At 36.1% G+C, this 8,205-nt stretch overlaps 1 long non-coding RNA gene across 1 annotated transcript; it reads left to right on the top strand.

Annotated features, from left to right (window-relative positions):
- Positions 1-3,362: 3,362 nt before the first annotated feature.
- Positions 3,363-5,144, top strand: LOC147487736 (uncharacterized). Its single transcript, XR_015202304.1, has 3 exons — positions 3,363-3,533; positions 3,967-4,001; positions 4,101-5,144. It is a non-coding gene; the product is annotated as an uncharacterized LOC147487736 (long non-coding RNA).
- Positions 5,145-8,205: the final 3,061 nt, after the last annotated feature.

Genomic DNA, 8,205 nt, shown 5'->3' on the forward strand with positions numbered 1-8,205 from the left:
CACCCCAACAAACTGTACGAAAGGCCACCGATACCTGTTAGTTTTGTAGGTAGCGTCTAACATGAAAACTGTTGGAAAAGTCCGAGCCAACTTAACACCTTCTGGATGGGCCCATAACAATCCCGTTATCTCCTCGGTATTCTCATCCCTGTCTCAACTCCTCAAAATAATGTTCTTTTTGCTAACAACTCACTCAATCTCGTAATTGTGTGAGACCGTTCATATCCAATTTCCTCTTATACGCCTTGCGGTGTAGACTTGGGATATACTAGAGATGTTATCATGATACCTATTCTTGATGGAATCAATATTTGTTTAGGTTTTATTCCACACTTACTCATCTCTGACAAATACTCGAACTCTGGAACGGTTAGTCGAGTAGCAAATGCATGCCTTCAAGGGTCTTCGCCAATGGATGGTTGTGAACACCATTAAGAAGCGACAATTTTCCAACTATCGACGAGCTGCCGTGTTTGAAAAACCTTTTAACTTCAATGGACATCCCGATTTCTTGGTTCCGACCTTCTCTTATTAGCCTTCTCTTCGCCTTCCTTCTTGTGTGACCGATACACACCCGAAAGCACTCAAAGCCAAATTCAATCTTGCTACTCGGTTTCCTTTGGCACACTCTGACTTTTCAATGACCACAACAACATTAACTTGTCTTCCTCTAGCGGTTGCCCAATCGATTGCCTCGCTACGTGTATGAAAGACCTAAACACATAAAAAACAACAACTATTATTAATACACTAATAAAATTATATTTAAAAATTTAAAAAAAAAAAATGAAATCAATGCCTACTCAATCATACCTCTTCCGTAGTAAAAATTTCTGTTGTATCACTTAAAATCGGTTGACAATCCACATCATTCGAGTTTGCAGAAGATCGGTTCCCGGATAGCGGCAAAGAATTCTACATATAGAAGAATAAAACAAGAGTCTCAAACAATTTGCATTTAGTTTCAAACGACCTAGCCATGTAGTTTCATCAAGAGTCCAAACGACCCGGCCATGTCGTTCTATAGTGTAATGAAACGACCTGGCCATGTAGTGCTATAGTGTAATGAAACGACCCAGCCATGTCGTTCTGTAGTGTTCCCAAATGACCCAGCCATGTCGTTTGGGCTCGGATTTTGTATTCATTCATTTTGCATCCATTCATTCATTCATTCATTCAATCAATTAAGTGTTTTGTATTCATTTTAATCAAGTGTTACCTCATTATTTAGGTTTGCATTTTGTCGTCGACGATTTCTCGGAATTTCATTTGCTCGACTTGTCGCATCTTCAAATTCTTCACCTTGACCTTCAACATTTTGTTCCACTTCTTCACTTTCAACATATCTTCTATTTTCTCCTTCTCTAATTTGTTGTTCTTCTCTAATTTGTTGTTGTACCTCAAACATTACCTCAAATACTTCTTCTTCATCTTCATGTTCCATTTAGAGAAACTTGAGTGTGTAGAGAAACTTGAGTCTGTAGAGAAACTTGAGTATGTAGAGAAACTTGAGTATTCTATGTAAACCCTAAACTCTAAACTGAGTGAATGAGTATTCTATATATATTTGAAATTTTGATATATTTCGAATAATTGAATGAAATATATTTGTAAACCCCCCAAACTAGTTTATTATTTACAATTGAATAAAAAAAATGGAAAATAACAAGTTTAGATATAAAACAAATTATTATTTTAGATTTAGATAATTTAGTCAAATATGTTTGAAATTAAATTTTTTTTTTATGTTGGTACGAAATTTGTAAACCCTAAACCCAAACCCCAAACCCCCAAACTAGTTTATGATTCAAAATTTGAAAAAGAAAATAAAAAATAATAAGTTTATAAATAAAACAAATTATTATTTTGAATAATTAAGTAAAATTTGTTAGCACGAAATTTGTAAACAACTCTAAACCCTAAACCCTAAATCTCAACCTAGTTTATGATTCACAATTTTAAAAATAAAATAAAAAATAATAAGTTTAGATATAAAACAAATTATTATTTCAAATAATTAAGTGAAATATGTTGGTACGAAATTTCTAAACCTTGAACTCTGAACTCTAAACCCCAAACTAGTTTATGATTCACAATTGAAAAAATAATAATAATAACAAGTTTAGATATAAAACAAATTATTATTTTAGATTTTATAACATGTTTGATTACATGTAGCATGTTTGATTACATGTTTTAACTTGGTTATAAAGATACTATGTCATAACAGATAAAGAGTGTAGAGTGCATGTAGTTTTATTGATGTAATTGTGTTGTTTCTAACCCAATTTTTAAATCGGATTTCAATTTTTCTAATTCAATTGAAATCGTTTTGAGTGCATTTGGAATCGTTTGAGTGCGTGTCCACCGTCGTTTGAGTGTACACTCAAACACGTGACCAAGTCGTTTGAGTGTATACTCAAATTACATGTCCAAGTCGTTTGAGTGTATACTCAAAAACTACATGGACAAGTCGTTTGAGTGTTACTCACACTAACACACAAACTACGCGGCCATATCGTTCGTGGCCATGTCGTTTGAGTGTACACTCAAACTACGCGGCCATGTAGTTTGAGTGCACTCAAACTCAAACTACTCGGCCATGTCGTTTGAGTGTATACTCAAACTACATGAACCCGTCGTTTGAGTGTTACTCACACTAACACTCAAACTACGCGGCCATGTAGTTTGAGTGTACACTCAAACTACGCGGACATGTAGTTTGAGTGTACACTCAAACGACATGGCCGCGTAGTTTGAGTGTTAGTGTGAGTAACACTGAAACTACGCGGCCATGTCGTTTGAGTATACACTCAAACGACTTGGTCATGTAGTTTGAGTGCACACTCAAACGACATGGCCGCGTAGTTTGAGTGCACACTCAAACGACATGGACACGTAGTTTCAGTGTTAGTGTGAGTAACACTCAAACGACTTGTCCATATCGTTTGAGTATACACTCAAACGACTTGGCCATCTAGTTTGAGTGTAACTCAAACTCAAAGTAACACTCAAACGACATGGTCATGTCGCCCGAAAGTGTACACTCAAACGACTTGGCGAAGTCGTTCTGTTTTTCACTAAAACGACATGGTCAAGTCGTTTGAGTGTACACTCAGACGACATGGTCGTGTCGTTTGAGTGTAAACAGAAACGACCCGGAGGGTTCGTTTTGGTGATACCGGTTGAATTGGTTGCTGGGCTTGGGCTTTATGGTAAATTTGTAAAATTTTTTTTTTTTTGAGGGTTGCCCAATCCAATTTGATGAGTGACCAATGGAATCACCTTTTTAAATCTATAAAGATGGTCGCAACAAAGGGAACTGGTAGTATTTTACTGGAGTTGTGGGGACGGATGGTGAAAAGGACTGATTCGAATAAACAAAGGAGACATGGTTTAACAGTTTAATGCCTAAATTCCTTTTCCCACACAAACGTTGTGAAAACATGGCACTAAACTAATTGCAAATTCTGTCATATTCTTGTAGGTTGTTATGGCATAAAAAAATCTGACTGATATTAGCACGTAATCAGGTATACCAAACACTGATTTCTTCTACTTGCTGTTTTTGCTTTGCACATTTACATGTCCCTACTACTTCGTCTATTGTCATGAGAGTCAGAACTTTGGGAAGAAGATGCATCTACAAAGCATATATCCGAGAAACCAACCAATACCAAATTATGTCAAGGGAGTGTTCGGCGTTAACATGAATGCATAATAATTGACCCTCCATTTAGGTGGAGGTCATCAAATATTATATGTAGTTGAAAAGAGGAACTAGTGATGTTCAATGTACCCTGTATCTTTCACCCCGCCAACGGGGAAATGTGGTTCAATATATGGTCTATGGATGAAGCTGGAAGTCGAATGTCTTGTGGAGTTCTTTATACATAACAAAACAGTTTTTTGCAATGAATAATCTTTTGGTCATAGACTTATACTTATGTTGGATTTGATGTGCAGATCCTCTCTATGTTGCTTAGCATGATGAAGAATGGGTAAAATCTTTTAAAAGACACATACTATATTTTCTTAAGATATTTCTCGCTCTTGGATTCGCTCTCGGATTATTATTATTAATAAGCTTCACGAATCAGGACTCAGGCATCAATCAATTGAGGCTCAAAATTCTTTATTCAGAAGTCATCAATCACTGTGGATAGGTCAGTTCATTTCAACATCCATAGACGTTTTGACGCACTCCTTTGAAGATATATAAAACTCTGTAGCTAGATTTATGTTTCATGACCTAGCACAACTAGTTCCGATTTTCTCCCACGCAGCAAAAATATATAAACAACGGCCTTCTTAATAATTTTATATTGTTTCAGTGAATTCTAGAGAACCCTAGATATGTTCTGATGCGCCAGAGGTATCTTGATTATATGGTCTGTGTTCATGGCGTAAAAGTTAGAGTGCTGTCTCAGATTGCAGATACATAAGAGAGAATATAAAGAGACTTGGTGTACACCCTAAGATGTTAATCTAATTATAAATAATTAGGATGTTATGAATAACTTTTCGCTTTGAGGAATTTATCAGTGATTTTTCCAATAAGCCTTTCTTTTTGGTGAAGAGATCTTCTCTGAAAGTGACCCTGGATCATCTTTAGATGAGCATTAAGTTTTGTATTGCATTCTAATTTGTATAACCCTTTGTTTCTGCTTATCAAGTCGATTGTCTTCATGTTTTCAATGCCTTTCGGTCTCTTTGTTCTTGTTATTCCATTGAAATGTGTATGTTATCATAACTTATTCTTATCCTTTTTAATGTATATGTTCAATAGTTCATAAATAACAACTGACCTTAGTAGTTGTAATGCATCTTAAGCTTTCTAAACTAAATAAGTAAATAATATTTATTGACGAAGAAAATGGAATAAATGCATTGAGGTATTGAAGAAGAAAAACTCTGTCTATGTAGGGAAATGTTTCTGAAATAACGGATGTTTTTATTATCTTAACCTTTCCTGTACGTGAGATTTACCAGATTGATCATTGGTTAGGTTGCCCGCAATCCCTGAAAATATTAATTCTCCTTTATTTTAAATTATTTGTCTGATATGAAGAGGAGAAAAAGCAGAAGGGCAGTTCAATGAGCTTCTAAAGATTCATCTCATTTCCTTAGTGGATCGCCCCGGATCAAGCGCGAACTTCTTGAAACCTAAAGCCACTCCTCTGTTTATTTGCGCGACCGCATCACCGTAACCTAGCCCCTCATTTTATTTTTATTTTTTTTGTTTGATTGGCAAACCTGTTTTAAATGTGGTCAGTAACTAGGATGCTGGTGAATTCGAACCCAAGACCTCATATTCAGATGTATAGGTCCTAGAAGTCAAATAATGAACATTGTGTGTCTATACTTAATACTCCTTGTGTTCCAAATGCCTGATGCATATGCCAAAGGAAGATATTCTCAGAAAATTACAAACTTGGATCAGAGAACTCTTATCTCTGTGTTTTGTCCCATGATCACTGTCTTTGCTTTATGTAATAGCACTTGAGCTGGTACATATCTTTTAATTGTTGACAAGGTCCTTACTAAGAGGCCATGTTTTACTTCTTTCTGGGTTCGCCGGATAACAATAACGATAAGGTGAGGGACTTAAAGGTTTCACAATTTTGTCTTATTGTATATGCTTCCCTTTCCGGTCTTCAATAATTTTTTATCACGAACATCACTCATATGCTATGTGTAACTATTATTAATGGAATATGCTATCTTGCAACATTTGTTTTTTTCGCATCAACTCTGTTGGTCTAATTCTTTATTCGGGCCAACTTGCACTTAATTCATTCATGGATGGGTCTAAAAGTGAGGCTACATTTAGTCAAGACGAAGGGAAGCTAGGTACAAATCCATTGACTCACCGGTGGATGACAAGGAATCAAATGGCAGTGGTGATGATAAATCAGATACAACTCAATAATGAAGATATGGTTGCTATGTTCAAGCTGCAATATTTTTGGATTATACAGAACATTTGTTCAAGTCCAAGGTCGTCTAAGTCTAAAGGCATCTCCAAAGATGAGGTATTAGGCATCTTCTTCTTCACATGGCTATCAGTTATTCAGTTATCACCTATCTTTTGTAGCATAATTTGTCTTGTGAATTGTAAAATATGAGCTACTGCACAATCTTCCCTCATTACATTCTCTTATAGATTTGAATTTTTTTTCTTTTCGAATATTTAAATTTGTTGATTATGAAACTCTATCCTTACAATCATATAGAATATGATTGATTACAAAAGGTCTGTTTCACCAAGCCGGTGAATGAGGGTAAACCGAAAAAAAGATGTAATGACCAAATGACCCTATCACAGTTGTATCCAGGCTACCAGGCTCTTCTCCGTCATAGAATTGAGTGATGGTTTTTATGACTGTTTCTGTAGCACCCGTAATCCAGACATGTACTAGAAAAAGAAAAGGGTTAAACCCCACCCCCCCCTGGCCAGTTAGGAGGAAATTAGGGTCTCCCCAAATATACTACGCATCCAAGTCAACTGGAGTTGACTGTTAACTTTGTTGTGTGTAATTTCGGGGGTGGGGGTGTAATAAAGGGTCCAAAACAAGGGTGGGGCAATATTAGTTCTGCCACGCCTTATACTACTTGAACCTTGAGGTATCTACCTAGTGTTCCCACTTCTCAGGAACTGGTTTTGATCTCTTTCGAGTCATCCACATGCAATCTTGTTAATCGAGACCGTTAAAATTGCTTTTTATCTCCACCATACTCGCCGATGCCGAAGGAGGAGTCTTACTCTCATTTCCTTTTGTGAGTTTTAATTTGGGAAATTGATACTCATGCATTGGACATGAATTAGCATCAAGGACGATAGTGACACCATGATCACCGAGGAAGCAAACATCGAATTGGGCCAAAAATCCATAATAACAAAGTAACAACAAAGTAAAGAGCTCCAAGTCCAAGTGACCAAAAATTACTTCTCCTTATCACATTCTGCGATGTGCAACAAACCGCACTTCAGGTGTTTGGTGTGCTTATTAAGAAGGTAGAATGAACGAAGTACCTTGCCGACTGAATGAAAGAGGCAAACGCGACAAGAAAATAGGATGCTAATGTATTTGATGGTCACAATTGTTGAACTTCTATCGCCGTATACATTTGATGCTATTATTGATGAAGTTTTGGTCTGAGCTTGCAACTTGTGCACTAATGGATGAGCTTAGAGTAATGGAGTATGTAACGAAAAGAGGTCGTTGCACCAGTGTTGCTTGAGATTACAGAAATAGCAATACTAATCTCTTTCTGATCAGTCTGGGAAAGATCCATTCAAGTTGTGAGAAAATTTGGCTAAGTTAACAACATTATTAGCATACACAAAAGGCGATAAATAAAAATCCTAGTCTTACCTGCATCATCACCCTCTTTACCCAAGTTCTCTTGCTATGATTCTCATAACCTATAGCTGTACACCAGGGATGTTATATGATTCTGTAGAGAAGGAAGAAATGGTATCCTAACATGATTAACAAACAACTTGGAACCAACACCATATCGAGGTATTTCTTGTGCCACTCCATTTTCACTCATAATTAACTAGCTAAACGAATGCTCTATGGTTGTTTTCGAAACCGTTGCAACTCTTTTTGGAGGTTTAGGCTATCTTTCAAATTTAAAGAAGCCAAATCCAACTCAAATTCTTTCTCTCAACTCCATACTTCTAAGACTTTAAACTTATTAATTATGATATGAGAAAGGCCCTTAGGAGTGTATTAGCTCGATTTAGAGACACTGTTTACTATTTGTTTAAACAAAGTTTGCCTTAAACTTGATGAAAGCCACCAAGAATAGCTTAAAGTCAAATGGTTTTCTTGTACTGTAAATAATAGCCAATTTGCCCACATATATGATAGTTGAAGTGTTGAACTAACTATTTAATATATATAAAAAAGGAGAGCCAAATAAATGATATACTACGCTCACGCCCCACTGCAATGCAGTATAGTAGTTATTTTTTTATTTTATTTTTTTATCGACAATTATATTGTGGAAAAACAGTTCCGTCCCGCAATAAATACATTTTCACATAATTCTTTTGTTGTGGGAAATAGAAAAACGATCAGGAAATTAAGAGCAATGAAGTGGTGGCGTTACCAATATATGAGGAAATTCATGAAAACACAAGTAATGAGCAGCACGTGTGAAGTACACTTTTTTGGTTCATCAAACCAAACA

Source organism: Coptis chinensis, chromosome 7 (assembly GCF_015680905.1).
Source record: "Coptis chinensis isolate HL-2020 chromosome 7, ASM1568090v1, whole genome shotgun sequence".
Taxonomy (NCBI): domain Eukaryota; kingdom Viridiplantae; phylum Streptophyta; class Magnoliopsida; order Ranunculales; family Ranunculaceae; genus Coptis; species Coptis chinensis.